We start from the raw sequence: 18,894 nt of genomic DNA, 5'->3' as shown, positions 1-18,894 counted from the left end.
ATAAGAGAGGTCTCTCATGTGATGGACATGGTGAACAGAGAAAGGCTTTTGTAAACTGCAAAGCAAGGCCACAGTTATGCTCAGATGTCAGCTGTAATTTAGATAAGAGGTCACAGAAATGCAGAGTTCCTAAACATTTTTGTTTGTTTTGTTGTGGTTTTTTTTAATTGTTATATAATTCATACATCTTCATGGAAGGAAGAGAATCAGCTCTGCCTATAACACATCCAAAGGAGTATTGTGGAATCTCTAACTATTTTCCCTTAATCTGCTCTAATTCAAGCAGTGTCCTCATAGGAGCCCATGATGTTACTATCAAATGTAGGTTAGTTCAAGGGGAAAAGGTGAAAGTTAACCCAAACTTTATAAATGGTCATTAGTAGGTATCCCAAAACAAACTGACATTTTAAATCATTCTTTTCTTTTGATGGCTTTATTAACTGCATAACTCAATAGAAGTTTTGTCTCAAGATCATGGGGATACAGTCTCATTGAGATATGGTGGTGCTGTTCATAGTAAGTGTGTGCTAAGGTCACTTGTGATTGTCACCTGGGAAAAAAAAATATTCGTGAAAGAAAATGTAGCTTCAGGTGAACTTGGGTGTCACTGGAAAAGGGCTATCTCGCCCTGTTTCTGTAGAAATCATGAAAAGGGGAAGAAAATAACATGCAGGAAGAAAAAGGTGCTGCAGCAATGAGGTCAATGACTATTAGATTTATAGATTTAGCTAAATTAAGCTAAAGATAGGACCACGTTGTTTTCTAATAAAGACAACAAAGAAAGAAAAAAAATTACATAAAATATAGCAATATAAAATGTTTGTTAATAAAATAACAAACTGCTGAAAGGATCAAGCTTTTGAATATTTTTGAAGTGCCTTTACAGACTTCACATTTGCAGGAGGTAAATCATTGAGAGTAATTGAACATATCTGGATGTAGACTGTTTGCTGTTCTGTGGATTAAATATAGGAAATGTAAATTGCCATTCTATAGTTAATGGATCCATAAAATAAGCAAGGCCATACTCTGATTGACTTTTGTAGGTGAGCCTCAGAATGAAAGTTAATTTCTCACCAAAATACACTGGTATCAAATCATTTAAAGGTTTATATACTTTCTAGCAAAATGTACCTCATGTCTTCTGTCAAGAGGTATGCAATACAAGGTGCCATACTTTTTACAGTACTATTTGCAAAAATTACATTCTATTGCTTTTCTTCCTGATTGGCTGTAAAAATCATGTAGAGAGTTTAAACAACATTTAAACATCCTTGACAGCATTACTTCAGATGTCGATGATGTACAACAAAACCTTTTACAGCTTTGCTTGCAAAACAAGTCACATAATGCTGATTTTTCTTTGTGCTATACTTTCTGCTAAGTATAATTTAGAACATGATTTCATTAATGTTGTCAGATAAGATTCCAAAATAGAATAAAAAAAACTACAGATACTTTACCAACATTATTTACAAATTGCATGAATACTTAAGTATGAAATCAGATTGGGATTCTGAAAAGGGAACGATGGAATTTCCCTTAAGGATCCCTATGAAGATATTTTGAAAAACAAAGAGTTTGTCTCCAGATCTTACTTGTAAATTACATCCCTTAAATCATATCATTCTAACATTTATCACTACTCCAATATGCTCCCAACTCCCAGTGCCTTTCAAATCAGTGATATTTGAAGGAATGTAACTGGAGTTAGAGCCCAGATGAGTTGCTTGTTAGAGATATAACAGGGACTCCACTCAAATGCTAAAACTTGTATTTAATGGTTTATCTATTTTGAATTGCTCAAATATTATACATTTTTCCCATAATGTCTGCACTTTCAAAGTCACTGAAATTGTTTTGAAGAGCAAGGAGACTAGCCTAGCACATTTTAAGCAAAATGAATATTGGTTTAGTAGAGTTAGTATTATAGAATCATAAAATCATAGAATATGCTGAGTTGGAAGGGGTCCATCAGGATTATCGAGTCCAACTTCTGGGCCTGTGCAGGGCACCCAAAGGATCACACCATGTGCTGAGAGCATTGTCAAAATGCTTCTTGAATGTTCCAGTGTTCAACCACCTTTTGGGTGAAAAACCTTTTCCTGATATCTAACCAAAACCTCCCCTGACTCAGCTTCAAGCTGTTTCCTTGAGTTCTGTCACTGGTAATGAGAGTGAAAAGATAGATACCTGCCCCTCCACTTCTTCTCACAAGAAGGTTGTACACTGCAATGAGGTCTCCCCCCCCCGGTCTCCTCTTCTCTAGCCTGAACAAACCAAGTGACCTCAGCTGCTCCTCATAAGGCTTCCACTCCAGACCCTTCTATTTTGACTGTACTTTTCTGAATGTAGCAATCTGGTTCAACATTTATTACCCCTTCAAATCATGTTCTACTGGAAACTAAGGGAGAAAAAATCCACAAGTGATCACCTAAAGGCAATTGCACCTGCTAGAAGCTGATCAGCAATACATGTAACACAATACTATTAACAGAATATAAAAGGAGTTCAAAGTTAAACCTTTATGCACCTGTGAATATAAAGCAGCAAAGCATGTGGAAGAATAGCTTTGCAAGAAACCCTTTTACTGGATAAAGAAGAGATAGAAAAATAAAATTAATAGAGAGTAGAAAACAAAGTTTGAATGATGCAATGTTTTTAGTTTCTATGTTACCACCACTTCTGTACAAGGTCACTCTGGACAAAACAGACACAATCTAAATTGTCTATCATGATCTTACCAGTCCTCAGTCTGCCTTTTTTGAGGAAAATATTCAGATTTATACACGTCTCTTTTTAATGTAACGTTGGAGAAACAGTTATGAATGTCACTGTCACAGCTAATAGATATATGAAACTCTCTCTCTTTTCCAGAATATACATCAAAGCTGCTAGACCTTTATTCCGTCTCTCTCAAGTGGGATTCCACAGTTTAACCTCTCATAGGATTTATCTGTCTCAATAAAACATTGGTCATAACTGTTTCTCAAACACATCTCTACATTCTCTATAGATTCATAGCTGTATGATTGCACCTGCAAAACAAGAAGCAAACATGAATTCCTGAAAGATAGGGACATCTACAGAACTGTATGAAGCTTTGATTTTCCCATGAACCGAACTAACCTCACTCCTGGAGGTAAAGCAAAACGCAAAACAAAACAAAAACCCTCAACACCCTGCTCAGCTCACCATACATAATATTTCTCCATGTCTCTTGCAATCTGACTGTCAGCTTTCCGTTGATTCATCCCTCATAGCCTTTCCTATCCTATTCATGCTCCCTCCCCTCTTCCAAAGCCTTTGAAGTTTCAGATCTCTGCTGAATCCAGGCATAGCCCTAGGAAGAGTACCCTGCTCTAGCCTACACGGAGCCAGTTTGTCTCCCAATAGCCCAGCAGCCACTCATATCTAAAATTCTTTGAAGTTATATACCTTAGGCTGCCTTATCTGTGTCATTGTTCTACCTTAAAACACACTTTAACAACATTGTTGCCATTTCCAAGGATTTAACTCTCTGCATGCAGGTTGGCAACAGAACAAAACTGAACTCTGAAAGAGTCATAGACAGTCAATACTAAATTCATAACATATTCTGAAATTATATATTTCCAGCTTTAGAGCTTGAATAGAAGAAAATGCATTCTGTATATGCCAATTATTTTTTCCAATTCTAAGTAGTTAAATGATAATCTAGTGAAAAAGATCAAATTAATTTTTAAATACAAGATGCCTCATGACTCAGCTTTACTGATACTTTCAGCCCTTACAATATTTTCTGTAAGTTGTGAAAAACCAAGCCTACTTACAATGTAAATGCTTCACTGAATGGAACTCACACCAGAATTTTGTTCCTGACATTCCTTGTCTAGTGCACAATAAGACTTAGATCTCTCAGAAGAGCTACCCTGCACTGCTAATAGAAAGTTGCTCTAACTAACTACCCATCAGAAAATACTGCACAATGGAGTGCTCACTTCTATTACTCTGGGTATGGTCCTTCCAACTCTCCTGGAAGCAGGGTCCAGCACATTCTCCCAAGGACAAGGACACACCTTTCACACAACTGAGGACTTGTTTTCTTTTAGAACAAAGCTGTGCCATGGCAGGGTTCCTATGAATACCAGTGGGTAGAATTCTTTTCATACAGCTTTAAATGGCTGTGCCTGTTTCTTTCCAGTTGATAGAAAGAAGGAAACATTTGGAGAATTGACTGACCTGACATTCTTCAGACATATACTCTTGGATAAGATTAATCACATACTGAATGTGCTGCTAAAGGTAGTTGAAGTAGTTTCCACCTGAAAAGTAGGCACCTAGAGTTCAATTAAACTAGCATCTCATCCCAGTGACTTGAATACTTTGTGAAGTAGAGGACTCTCTCTAGACTAAGTGGATTCAGCACCATGCATTGCTTTTCCAGAAGGAGAACCCTTATCAGATGGTTGTGGGCCCTATCAGCCTCTGATGGAAGCTGTGCTATCATGTTGAAAAACACACAATCATCCTCCAGTCATCGGAAAGACTCCAGGGAAAGTAGATTTGTACTACACTCTGATGTAACTTCTATTGCAGTTGCTTTTCTTCTGTTCCTCTTGTTATCTTTTTTTTTTTCCTACTAAATGTAAACAAATAGCCTAGAATCAAGAATCAAACCCAGAACTCCTTTTCTCTTAAGTAAACAGAATCTCTGTGCTGGTTTTCCCTGAGAGAGAATTGATTTTCTTCACAGTAGCTGGTCCAGGGCTGTGTTTTGGATTTGAGCTGGAAACAGTGTTGATGATACAGAGATATTTGAATTTTTGCTGAGCAGCGCTTACACACAATCAAGGCCTTTTCTGCCTCTCGTACCTCCCTGACAGTGAGGAAGCTGTGCATGCACAAGAAGTTGGATGGGGACACAACCAGCACAGATGTGACCACAGGGATACTCCAGACCATATGGTGTCATGCACAGTATATAAAGGAGGATGGGGGAGCACATTCGGAGTGATGGCATTTGTCTTGCCAAGTCACCGTTTATGTGTAATGGAGCCCTGCCTTTCTGGAGATGTCTGAACAGCTGCCTGACCATGGAAGTGATGACTGAATTCCTTGTTTTACTTTGCTTGTGTCTGAACAGCTTTTGCTGAACTGTCTTTATCTCAACCCACAAGTTTTCTCCTTTTTAGCCTTCCAATTCTCTTCCCTATCCTGCTGGTCAAGGGGTGAATGAGCGGCTGCCTTGGGTTGAGTTGCCAGCTGAGCTTAAACCATGACACCTCCTAGGTAAGTGTATTAGCCTCAAGTTTTTAAAATAAAAGAAGATCAGACTACCACCACCTGTCCTCTAAAGCTCAAAAACAGTGCTGACAGGGACCCAATCCAGTTACTCTTTGCTGAAATGACATACAGCAACAAGTTCCTCCTCTGACAAGCCAAAAACTGTGGCATTACTCTGCTTTACTTCTTACTTGCTAGCATTGGGAGGAACCAGCTTGTCCATTCTCGGCCTGCACAAGTGACAAGGCTTTATGAATTACCCCTGAGGAACTACCAAGTGATGAGAAAACGCCTAGATGCCTCTTGGTTTAAGCAGGTTTTGTGTAAGCACAATTTGGATCAAGATGTAGATTTAGGTGTTAGATTCCTGTCTAGAGTCCATATTACACAAGAGCAATTTTTTCCCCCCTAATGTTTCCCAACAACAAACCAATATTTCAAAATAAAAATGAAGATTTTTTTAAAAGCCTGTTTAACTATAAAGTCAGAGTATATGCATCCTTTAGGATAAGATTTCTAGTATATCTTTTCAGACAGATATTCTAGATTAATTTGCACAAAACAATTACATGAATGGTGGGATTTAATGTGAATCAATCAAATTATTAAACAGAAATATTTTAACCTATTGGTTTGATTAGTATTTTGATTATAGGATCACAAAATTAGGTGAAAGGTATCTGTAATAGCCTTGGTAAAACTAGAATTTGGAACATACTTTCAACAAACTTATTGAAGTGCAAGCATAAGAGAAATTTGGGTTAGGTAGTAAATTTTGGCATGAAACTTTTCAGAGGTTTACTATATGATTTCAATATAGCAATATATGCTACTTAGACTGTAAGATTAATTTTCACTTTGCTATTTAGCCTAACCAAGTCTGGGGAGGAAGAAATTCAAAAAGTAACTGAACATAAACCTCAGTACACATAAAGGAGGGAAGGCCAATTTCCAATCCCTGGGCAAAAGAGACAAACAAACAAAAAACCAAAAAAACCTCAGGCATTGCCTAAGAAGTTATTTGGTGGAACTGCTTTCAATTTAATTTTGGTCCAAAATGAAAAAAATTACACAGACTTTGTTTATATACTTACATTGGCCATGCTTCACAAATAAATGAGACCGGTGAAAATCTTATGTCTGCCAAGAAATAACCCCCCTTTGATTATTGGCATTTCAATGCAATTACAGAATTCAGGTTTAAAAATTAGACTGAGTGATAAAAAGCGTATTCTTCATAAATATTTAACCTTCTTCAGTATGACAGTAATTATAGTGTGGAGCTCAGTAGCTGCATATTCCATTTAAAAGATCTGTCATGCCTTCCATTCGAAATGCTTCTTTTCAAAGGTTTGCAATGCCAAGATAAAAAGAAAACTCCCCCAAGGTGGAAACTTGGAATAAAGTCTTATCTTCTAAAAATTATTATTAATGGTAGATTCTGAGGATGAGAGGGACTGTTCAAAATACAGTGAGATTTTACAACCACTGCTTTCTTTTCCTGAGCAAAATATTTAATAACATTGGATAGTCATTCCATTTTTACACTTTAAAAATATCTGAAAAAAAATTGCAAAATAATTTCAAAATAAAAAGACCAATTTTCACAAAACTTTTTTTTGTATTGTAATGTCCTTTGATCCTACTGATAGTATTTTCTCATTTAAAAAATACTTGAAATAAAGTATTTGGTGTTGAATACTATTGGTTCAGGTCAAAATGAAATGTTTCTTTTCCATAGACTCTAGATAAGAAAAAAAAACTATTATCCAGCTTTCAGTAGGTATAAATACATTTTGATGGTTAAAACCATATTTTCCTCATAGAAAGCTAGTGAATATCTTTGAAGAAGGTTTTGATAATGCTTAACTCAAAATTCCATGTTGTTTAACTAGGGGAAGCTAATTCATCCATTTGAAGTCTGACGATCTGGAGGTGGGGGTAAGTTGGGAAGAGGGAAAGTGCTAAACTTCAGCTATGATCATTAGCTAAGTGAAGATAACAAGTCTTGTCAGGAGAGGCTGATATTCGTGACTGTGCTGGCACCCAGGCATTTGACCTAGGTTTTCACTTGTGACAGTAGTAGGATGTGTAAGTCTCTTACCAGGGCAGAGTCTTGGTTTGTTACTGAGCTGTTGCAGTCAGACCACCTCAGGAACAACAAAGACTTCCTTCCCTCTTTCTTGCAAGGAGAGAGCAGGAGTGTCTCCCAGGAGATATTTTCCCATTCTGTGCCTACACAGTGTGGATAAGAAACTAGGCTAGTTTGCGTGTAGGTGGTTATGGGGAGGAGGTAAATAAAGACACATATGTTTGTATGGCACTTCATCTCTTCTGGAAGTCAGGGAGATTTGGAACCCAGCTGCTGCTTATGAAGCTTTGAAAAGCTTCTCCTCTGTCCTTGGAGCTAAACTATTATTAAACAGAAAATTTCTTTCCAGCTTCCTGGAAGAATTCCATAAGTGAAGAATATGTGGATGCTGCATACTCCTCTTTAGGATTAGCCAAAAAATACAGTCAAAACTCGAGTTTCACTTCAGATTCTCTTAAGCACTGAAAGATTTAAAGAGAAGTTATCTGTGCTTCACTTCATTACTCTTCTAGGCTTTTTAAAAAATACTAGGAACCTTTCTCTTTATTTGGTGTTCATAATAGCTTTAGCCCTAGTTATCTGTATACTATCACAGGCTATTTTTATTCATTTATATTGCTTTGCATTTATGACAGTGAATGTCACTGCATTTTTGTCACTGTACCATTTAGTTAGCATGAGGATTTTCTGAAACTCTTGACAGTCAGCTTTTCTGGTTCAAATAATTTTAAATTACATATAAACTCTCTTATTTCCCTATTCATCCCTTTTCCACCGTTTTTAAAATATGCTGCAGAGCACCTGGAACTCAATTCTAACTTTCTTCTGTTGTCAAAATCAAGTACATACTCTACCCTCTGTTCCATATCTTTTAAACAGTCACTGACCTAAGAGGGGACTCTTCTTTATTTCCTGTGACAGCTTCATTTCTTCAACATTATTAATTTGATCATCCCTACTGATATGCTGTTGACTTCAGAAGACCCCCAGCAGATGTGTGAAATAAAGAGTTCCCCCTATAGAGAGACTCTTCCTTCAGATAACATCTAACCATTTCTCTACTAACTCTACTACATAGGATACTCATCACTCAGTATAAAGTGTATCTGCTTGGTTAAGTAAAGAATTTCATATTTCTACATTCTTTCTAGGAGAGTCCTTAACATTTTTTCAATATACAAAAAGATATTGGCATTTAGATAGTTGTTCAGCTAAGTAACCTAAAACGCTGTATGAATCTACACATCTATATAGTATAAAAGCCAGATTCACTGGCCCTTAGTTTCTTCGGATCTTTTCTGTTTCTTCAGAAAGTCTGGTATCACATTGGCCACCTTTTATTACTTCTGTACTAAGATTGATTAAAAAATGGATGGCATACCACAGTCATTGATCAAATTCACTTCATTAGGTGCTCTTTCCCTTCCTACTGCTCTATATTTACTGGCTTTCAGAGAGGGAGAGAAAAGCAAAAAACAAGGAGTGAATAAAAAAAATTGTAAAGAAAGGAGAGAAGTCTAGCCACAACTCAGACACAAAAAGATACACAAAGAATAATAAAAAGGGATTTAAATGGAGCAGAGTTATAACTTTTTCAAAAATAAACTTATTTTTTCCCTAAACAAAATATTATACTGAGGACTGTTCTGTTCTCAACATTGTATAATAGATAGAACTCACCCCCTGCTTGAACTCACTGCTCTAATTGCAACACCACCTCCTTTCTAGGGTTACAAAATGGAAGGTTTGAGGTACTCATCTCTCCTCCTATTTGGCATCCATGACCAATTCTACTGATGTGCAGCTTTTTTGGATCAAAACCTATGAAAAAAAGAACTGTAAAATGAAATAATCTTCATTAACTGTTAAAAGATCAGTTTCCTTCTAAAATTAGAACATAAATGACAAGGTGATGCTTGAAGCAGGCATCTGAATGACAAATATTACTTGGAAATAATCAAGTAGGTCATAAATTCATAAAATTGAAAATATGAGGGAAAATGAGCATGTTTTCCTCAGGAGGGCCTGCTTATCTAAGGATGAAGCTGTCATAACTGAGACAAGGCTACCTCTCTGCTATGCACTGTGCTATTTCTTCACTATAATCTGTCGTATTTTAACCTCTTCATGTAACCATGGCTGTCAAGCAACAAAGACAACTCCCTCACATTTTCCTTCAAGTGTATGTCTGCATTCACCTACACTCTTTCCAAATTCTTTGTACAACTTAGGAAGACACATGGGAATAAAAAGATTATGGCCTAGCATTTTCTTTGAAGAAACCCTAGTTATTAGAAACAGATCATTTTTATGGTTTGATTTCAAGGAGGTGATAATTTTTGATGGTTAGTTTATAGGGTTCAGGTATTATGTAAACATTGTTAAAATGCAAGAAGTACAATAAATGAAATTTATTTCACTGAAGTTGCTTGAGCTTATGTGAGCGTAATCATGTAAGTATGAACATATACAAGTGCGTAATTTTAGGTTTCTTTCAGTTCAATAGTCTGAGCTTCTCTATAACTCAGAAAAGTTATAGAATGTCTCTCATGGAAACTCTGAATGTCCATTATGGAAAGGTATTAGAAGACCATAAACTCTTAGTTGTCTTTGTCCTTATCCTCATTCAGTAGTGAAAATGCCTTTAAAGGTAGAAATTATGCAACAACTGAGGCTTAAGCATCAAATGGAACTGAAAGCTGTGTGTGTGAATGCTGGACCTCACTGCTGCCATGCGGTCTGGATATGCAGGAGGGTGTCCTAAGCTACCCAGAATGCTTAAGCCTGCCAAGAACCACAAGCTCTAGAGGGTACAGCCGTGCTGGAAGCATGTTTACAGGTTCTAGACATGTTTACATTTTGTGTTGAAAATTATGTGAACTTAAAAAATTTCCATGTCTATGCTGCCCTGGGCCACTTAAGCTTCTTGTCCTTACCTCTGCACTGAAGTCTATTCTCCCTTCAGGGACCTCCTCCTTTGTCCTTATATAGTATGTGCCAGTGAAATAGGTTGCAGGCCTTTTCAATGAATTAGATCACTAAAATGATCTAAAATTTTTAACTCCCCTTAGAAATATTTTGCAACTGACAGTTAAGTGTCCTAGAAAAGACAGCCCTAACCAAATCCTTCCAGACATCCTGCTCTTCACTACCTTCAGAAAACTGCTTATATTAACAGTATTATTATAATTCAACAACTATTAATCTTCAATGAAGTGTCAAAGAACTATAAGACTTTCACAAACAAAATATAATTTTGTAATTAAAACTTAGTTTTCAAGTTAGAAAGGATCCATATGTAGATAGTAAACAGATATACACATTAATTTATAGCCATATAATAAGTAAGCAGTATAACTTCAATGATCTGTTATCAGTGAAATACCTGACTTCTTTAAGGTAAATACTTCTAACTGGGTATTCGTAACAAAAAGAAATATTGCATTCTTATCAACAATTACTTCTGAATCTTTGTGGCAAAGATCAACAGAGAGGGGGTAGAATGCAAGGGACATAAATGGAAATATCTTAAATTACTGGGTGCAGTTCCAGATGATTATTCTCAGAAAGATTCACATAGCAAGATAATAACTAGAAATAAAACTCTAATCATACCACAGCAAAGCAGAGAATGTGGTTGCTGGTAAGAATCCTGAAACAAAATCAAAGAGGAAAATAAAGAAAATGGAAAATTCAAATAGGAATAAAAAAGATTGCACACTAGAAATAGAGGTGTGATGGGGAAAACTACATGTGAAGGATGGAGACAAATGATGAGGGAAAGAGACACCCCTTCCTTTCTAAAATCTTGCTCAAAAGGTTTTAAAAAACTGAATCAAGGTAGAATAGAAATGGAAGGTTATTCCTCAACTCATGGCTAGGCTTCGCGAATGAAGATTTGGGAATGGGAGGTTATACTTTACAGTGAAAGCCACAGAAAAGTATGTGAAATAAGATCTCTAGTGTTAGCATACGAAGCATCTCAGCCCAGGACTATAAAACTTCACAAATGAGATTTCCACTCAGCGTAACCAATGCTTGCGTGTCAAAAGAAAAATGAAAGGTTGACTCCTCTGTTATCAGGAATTAATTTAGTGCCATTGACTTCAAATGGAGATGGAGCAATTAACATCAGCACAGAACCTGGCCTGATCCATTAGTTTCTATACTAACAAGAGGGAGAACAATTCTCTGTTAATTTGTGACAAGCTTAAAATAACTCTGACCGTTGTAGGTCAGAAAGTGTAAGATGAAACAAGCACTGCAGAGCAGTTGGAGGAAGTTTATTTTATGAGAGACAGCTCTTCATTCTCCTTGCAAAAACAGTACAAATGCTAATAATCTCACTAATATTTTTACATGCACACAGTGAGTATGTATACATTGAGAAAGGATCAATTCTTTCCGGAAATCTGAGAAACACAAACATATTCAGGAAGGACAAAATTTTCTTTAAGATGTTATCACAACAGTTAGGTATATTCCTCAATCTCATCTAACTCCTACTGGCTGAACACTCATGGTGACTGATGCAGTGAGACCTAGTACCTTGAAACTTCAGGTGTGAGAGATTTTTTGTTTAAACCTGAAAGAGTATGGCTCTTCTGTCCAGATTTACTTCTTTCATTTTGTTCTAGCAAAACAAGAAATCCTGACTTTGTGTTTATCCCTGCAAATTACTGGAAGAGTTAGCTGAGCTGAAGCTCTGACCATATTGACAAAACACAACTTTTAATGATCTTCCCGTTACTGGTAGAGCTAGATAGAAATTTAGCCACTAGAATGTTACATCAGTGTAAAAGTGTTCTAGAAGAACACGATGTGATGAGCTATTTGACTCAGGTCAATTAGCAGGTAGGTTTCCTACAGAGGAGAGCACATTTACTGACAGGTCACCCAATTTCCCAGTAGTGTGTCAGAAAAGCTAAACATAGCCACAGTTCTGGCAACTGCAGAATAACAACAAAAGCATGAGTGGTAGGTCTTTAGGGATCCCTGCAGGGACTTGGAAACCTTTTGGTCATGGGATTTGAGTGAAGCCAAGAGGGCTGTGCTGGCTGGGTGTGGCCAGGGATATGTAAACCACCACTACTGTGATGTCCAGGGAGCTTCAGGAAGTTCATCGACACTTTGCTTTTGAGAAACCTATATAAATGATTCTTTGTGGTTTTAATTCTTCAGAAAGACCAGAGTTCAATACATGCCTTTCTAACAGAAATTATATTAATTTGATCAAACGCAAAAAAATTTTTTAAACCTTCTGATTCTCCTACTGAATGTAATTAGATATTGCAATGAGCCTCGGTACGTGTGCACCCAAACATATCATGAGGGATCCTGAGAATCTGTGAGGCTTAAATGTCTGCTGGTCTGGTCCCTAAAATAATTTGAAGAAATTAATATTTTATAGGAGAAAGATCTGCAAAAAACAGAAAGTGCAAGCAGGCTAATTATTAACCTGCAGAATTTAATCCATATATTCAATTTTTCTCTTTCAACAGGAACTTTTGTACAACGGTGACAAAATTGTAGGACTGGAATAAGGTGTTCGAATTGCACGTGATGCAGAGCATCAACTTCTCTCATAAATATCTCTGTGTCCTGCAGTCTATGGATGGCTAGGAACAGCAAGCCCTGAAAAAAATATCTGGAAAAAAGAAGAAAACCCCCAAACCTCTGAAAATAGTAAGCTCATGAAATTGAACAAGAGTTGTTTAGAACTGCTTAGACCATTAAAGCTAGGGAGTCTACATAGAATAGAAACTATTTTATTTTAAATACATGATCTGCATATTCTTCCTTTCCTGCATGGAACTTTTTTTTCCTTCCAGCTCTCTGGGAACTGGCAGTAGAAGATCTACTTTATATAAACAATGAAATATTTATTGCACATTGGACTAAATAGTTCAGCATGTAAGTCACACACCTGAGAATACAGAAGACCACATATTTGACTTTCTAATACAAAATTTTATCCTGAAGAATAAAAATATTTGCTGGCAGGGGGGTTATTTGGAGGGAGGGTGAAATTGCTGAAGACTGTAAACTTCGGTCAAGGACTGGAGTTCTTTGGAAATTTTTATTATTCAAAAGAAAATCTTGTTGCAGATATTCAAGTCATTCCACTGCTAAGAACTCTGTCTCACATCAGTTCAGCTAGCAGATAGCTCAGGAATTTGCACTGCCAGGATGTCACTTCCCTATTCTTTTGGCAACCCACCAAAAAACAGAGCTCTTCTAATTCTTGATTTACCTGTACACTTGACTGGGCTGCCAGGCCTCCCTGCTATGCTTCCCATGTTCCAGTGGGAGCTACCTGCACATGCCAGCCATCCTATAGGGAAACCCACAATGAGGCTGAGAGAGAGTAGTCATAAATATTTGAAGAGCTCCATGTTGGATTTTCCTAAAGTACAACATTTCAGATACTTCCACTGTACAGAAAATCTCACATTTCTTGTTTTCTGCTCAAGTTATGAAGAATATTAAAAAAAAGAGAAAGGTACCGGGGAGTAGACTTACAATCTCCTTCACTGATTTTCTTTTAAATTTCATTTCCTGCCAACCCTACAAACAGACACTCAAGTTCTGCCAGTACCTACATTGGTCCAAAAATTGATCCCCAGATGTCTTTCATTATATAGAAAAAAACATATATATAGTTAGAAGGTGCTTACTTCTCACAGCTTATTTTTTGTCATTGAATTCCTCTGGGGTCCTAGTATTAAGAAAGTTTGTTCAACTCTAAAATAGCAGTCCCTAGGATGTGTATGGTGAATGTATCAGTGATATTTTAAAAGACATTTTACCTCATTTGCTGTCTTCTACCAAAAATTTGTCAAAAAAAACAAACCACAGAAGAGAGTTGAAAAGTATAGGCTTTTGGAATACAGAAACTCCATCTAAGGAGAAATTAGCAAATAAAATACATGACAGCAAAAATACCAAAAATTAAGCAAGCTGAAACAACCAAAAAGCACTAAACAAGAAGAGAAATCTGCACCACAGCATAATAATGAAACATGAGATTTAATGTCCATGTGGAAGAGCAGACATGGATTGCCTATGCTGGTGATATTGCATTGAGGTTTTGGATTTGGTCAAAAGCCTGAAGACATGAACCCATTTATTTACATTTTGACAACTCCAAGTCCTTAAACAAGGGCAGTTTCATTCCAATTACGAAGAATTTGCAAATAAAAGTTTGCTCAGGAACTGTGAAGTCATCAGATGTCCTTGTGCGTAAAAAGAAATCAGTCTTCACTACTAATAGGAATTTTCTTAAACAGATGAAGAACAAAAGTTCTATAAAACAAGCATCCGCTCCTGACTGATTAGGTAACATCATTCAAAAGTCTTCTAGATCCAGTGCTCTGTATGCTGCCATATTTCCTGTGTTTAAGTTCAGTGTGATCTCTGTGCACAGTGTAAACACAACACGCACATACAACATTGATAAGAGGGGGTATTATATTTAGCAGCATCACTGGATTCACTTACAATACCAAAAATTTACCTAGAAGAAGGCCCCCACAACAACTACAGCGTGCTCACTGTGCAACAATTCTAAATCTAAAACCAGATACTCGGTGCCTTCGTAACTATCTCAATTTCATCACCACATTTCCTGCTTGTCTTTTTTGAGTATTTACATCTGCCTGGAAAATAGTCTCACTGGGAAAGAACTCACAAGCAAGGAATAAAATGGACATGTGTAAAACATTTAAAATCCCTACAATGAAAAATACTCACTGCTGAAAATCCTCTTCATAGCAAAAGGTGCCCTCTTAACAAAGAAAAAGTGAAGTGGTGTTTACAACCCCTGCTCCCCCATGATTTCAGAGGAAACATTGAACATATTTTGCTGTTGGGTCACAGTACAGCATGTGAGCTTTTTGAACATCTGCTGTATGTTGGTGTGGCACTTCATATAACTGGGCCCTGATCCTCAACTAGTGTTCAGTCACCACAGAAAAAGAAAAATCACAGTCGTAATAACAGCAAGGCAGCTTTGCTGATACAATCTGGGCTTGCTCTTTCTGACTGATGATGAAAAGTTACTTCTATTCTTACCATTTTCATAGAATTGTATGAGGTCATCCTTTGCAAATATGAGGTATCTGACATAGCATTTGTAATGAGGTATTAACTGTAGTAAAATGGAAAAAAACTTTCAGAACTTTACAAAACTCTCGATGATTTATAATGATTGTATATCAAAGAATGCCAGGGGAGGGAGTGAAAATGAGACTATAATAATTGAAACAAAGGCAGAAGGATAAAGAAATAAAGATAAAAAGAGGTAACAACACTGATAGAGCTGCTAGGGCATTAGAAGAAAAATAGCACTTGCAATTTATCAAGTGATTTAAGCTCAGATACTACTCATTAGGGTGACTCCAGCATTCTGAACAATATTTGGAACTTGCTAGAAGTAAAGGTCTATTTTCCATGAAGATTTAACATCACAATGAAGATACATCCTGTTAAGACTCAGTAAAAAAAAAAAGAAAAAACAACAACAAAATTTGAACACCTGCATTTGAACACAGTTGTTTTTATTGTCAATGAAACTGTTTAGGGTTTCAAAGCTTGCCATGTACACAGTGAGCTTTTGGCTAGCTTTTTCTTGTTTTATACTAAGATCTTGTTATCAGAAAAAAAAGGGAATATGCCTTAGATAAATACTTATGAACTTATTGTTAGCCCGATTATATTTTGACATGAAATCAAAATACAACATCCAGTTATAATTATTAGAGGATAATACTACAGGAAATTATATATCTTCCTAGTACCTACCCCTTTTCTCTAATGCTACTTGCACTTTTATAATGCCCCTCTAGGTCCTAAAGTCAACAACTCCAGGCTTCTGTAAGAAGTAGGGGACATGGAAGCCTTACTCAAAAGAGCTATTTCTTTCTTCCAATTAAGAGGAAAGGGTGATATTTGTTACCTAATACATCCACACACTTCTAAAGCAACTAAAATCAGCTCAGGCTAAGACAAACCCAGACAAGTCCCACATTCCTAGGCTTTTTACTAGTAATGAAAACCAAAAATTTTTATGCACTATGTCTTTGATTAAGACATGGAAATGCTTGTATACAATGCAGAAGAGAAGGGTAGGTGCACAAATGTACCTTGCTGCAATAAGAGGACAGCCTGATGACTGTCACTGTGAACATATGAACCCTAAATGTAATCGAAGTGATACACGCAAATCTGCTCTCAGAGTTGTTTTGCTAATCTGTTACCCCATCAGAGTGCCAAAGCACAGGTATGGTCACATTTCTCACGCATCTGACATGTGGCTGATGTCTAGAATTACAGAACTGTATCTGTTACTTCAGTGTTGTATAAATTTTTCACATCATGTTTCTAAGTATTAAATATGTAGAATAAGATAACTTCTCCTGAAGTCAGATGGCTTTGCTAGTGGAAATTCATGTCCCTTTTAATTATTTAGAACTTTTGAAGAATTGTCAGCTGAAAGATGTGGAATGGAAAAAAAGCTACTTGGATTTTTAAAAAGTCTAGGAGAAGATACTCAGGAAATTAAACTGCCTTGAGTGATGGAATCAGCTTTCCCATGGGACTGCAGTGACAGACTATGTGCAGAATGGGTTAGTGGTTAGCACAGTAGGTGCTAACAGTGTTGGAAAGATTCAACGATATAGTTTATTTTAAAATAGTGTAAAAAAGGAATAAATAAAAAGACTTACTGAAGAAAAAAAAATTGCGTTAATTGGATTTAGGCAAGTTAGAACTGAAGAAAATTTTGATACATAAAAAGACAACAGGGATTTAGGTTCAAATTACCACAAAATCCAATGGCATATATATAATCCTTGATATTAGAAAAACTTTCTTTATGTTACATCCCAAAATTAAGATTAAAATTTGACCAGAATAATATCCTATATTATTTATTTTTATACTTCTCATATGTAGTCAAGAAGAGAAAAAATACTTGATAAAATAGACTTCTGGTCTGATTTGATGAATACATTTCAGTGTAAACACTGCTAATGTAAGAAATAAAGTACATGTTTAGAGAAAATATGCAGCTTGTTACTAAAATAAATTTGATAATATTTTTGGTTTTATTGTGTTTTTATGTCAAGGTTTTGGTAGTAGAAGGGCTACAGCAGTGACTTCTGTGAGAAGCTACCAGAAGCTCCCCCCATGTCCGAAAAGAGCCAATGCCAGTGGCTCCAAGACAGACCCACCACTGACCAAAGCTGAGCCCATTGGAGACATTGGCAGCTCCTCTGGGAGAGCCTAATTAAGAAAGGGCAAAAGCTGCGCAACTGTAGAGAGGAGTGAGAATATGTGAGAACAGCCCTGCAGACATCCTGGTCAGTGAAGATGGAGAGCAGGAGGTGCTCTGGGTGGTGGAGCAGAGATTTCCCTGCAGCCTGTGGTGAAGACCATGGTGAGGCAGCGGTGCCCCTGCAGCCCACAGAGCCCACACTGGTGCAGGTGGATGCCTGAAGGAGACTGTGACCCCGTGGGAAGCCAACACTGGGGCAGGCTCCTGACAGGACCTGTGGCCCCATGGAGAGAGAAGCTCATGCTGGAGCAGGCTTGGTGGCAGAACTTGTAACCTCACGGGGAATCCTGCTGGAGCAGCCTGTGCCTGAAGGACTTCACTCTGTGGAAGCGATCCATGCTGGAGCAATTTCTGAAGAACTGCAGCTTGTGGGAAAGGCTGATGCTGAAGAAGTTCGTGGAGGACTCTCTCCTGTGGGAGTGACCTCACACTGGAGCAAGGGAAGACTGTGAGCAGTCCTGCCACTGTGGAGGATGGAGCTGCAGAGACAATGCTTGATGAACTGAACACAGCCTCCATTCCCCATCCAACTGCACCACTGAGGGAAGAAGGCAGACAATCCAGAACTGAAGTTGATCCTAGGAAGGAAGGAGGGATGACAGGAAGGTGTTGTAAGATTTGGATTTATTTCTCATTATCCTACTCTGATTTGATTAGCAATAAATTAAATTTTTTCCCCAAGTCAAATCTGTTCTCTCTCCCTATCCCTGTCTTGACTCATGATTTTTTTTGTTGCATTTTCTCTCCCCTGTCCAGCTAAGGAAGGCAGTGATAGAGAGGCTTTGGTGAGCACCCTAGTGCCCAGCCAAGGTCAACCCACCACATCATTATTAGGAAAATGGATGGGAAGGTACCAAACAAGCACAGGGCAAATTATAGGGTTATACTCTCTCTTGTGCAAATTTTAATTAATAAGCAAAAAGAGGCTAAGAATATCATCACAGAATTGTTATTTAAAGAGTAAACTAGAGTGGCCATGTGAATCGGTCATCTGTGACAAAAAAAGCTGACAAAATATTCTAAATGTTGCTAGTACTGGAAGTAGAGCAATGTGAGGCTGTTAAAAAATTTAAATTTATTAGTTACAGTTCAGCATTCTATAAACTGAATTTATTGCTGATTGACAAACTTCTTGAATTATGTCAAGACCAACTCTCAACTTCAGGCTTGACTTAAAATTGACATTTTCATGTTATAAGTG

General features: G+C 37.1%; 1 long non-coding RNA gene across 1 annotated transcript; it reads left to right on the top strand.

Moving 5' to 3' along the window:
• Positions 1–1,940: 1,940 nt before the first annotated feature.
• LOC116786438 lies at positions 1,941–17,953 on the top strand. The gene is made up of 3 exons (XR_004356930.1): positions 1,941–2,065; positions 5,016–5,020; positions 17,943–17,953. It is a non-coding gene; the product is annotated as an uncharacterized LOC116786438 (long non-coding RNA).
• Positions 17,954–18,894: the final 941 nt, after the last annotated feature.

Source organism: Chiroxiphia lanceolata, chromosome 4, assembly GCF_009829145.1.
Source record: "Chiroxiphia lanceolata isolate bChiLan1 chromosome 4, bChiLan1.pri, whole genome shotgun sequence".
In the NCBI taxonomy this organism is placed as follows: domain Eukaryota; kingdom Metazoa; phylum Chordata; class Aves; order Passeriformes; family Pipridae; genus Chiroxiphia; species Chiroxiphia lanceolata.
This window is presented reverse-complemented; position numbering and strand designations above follow the sequence as displayed.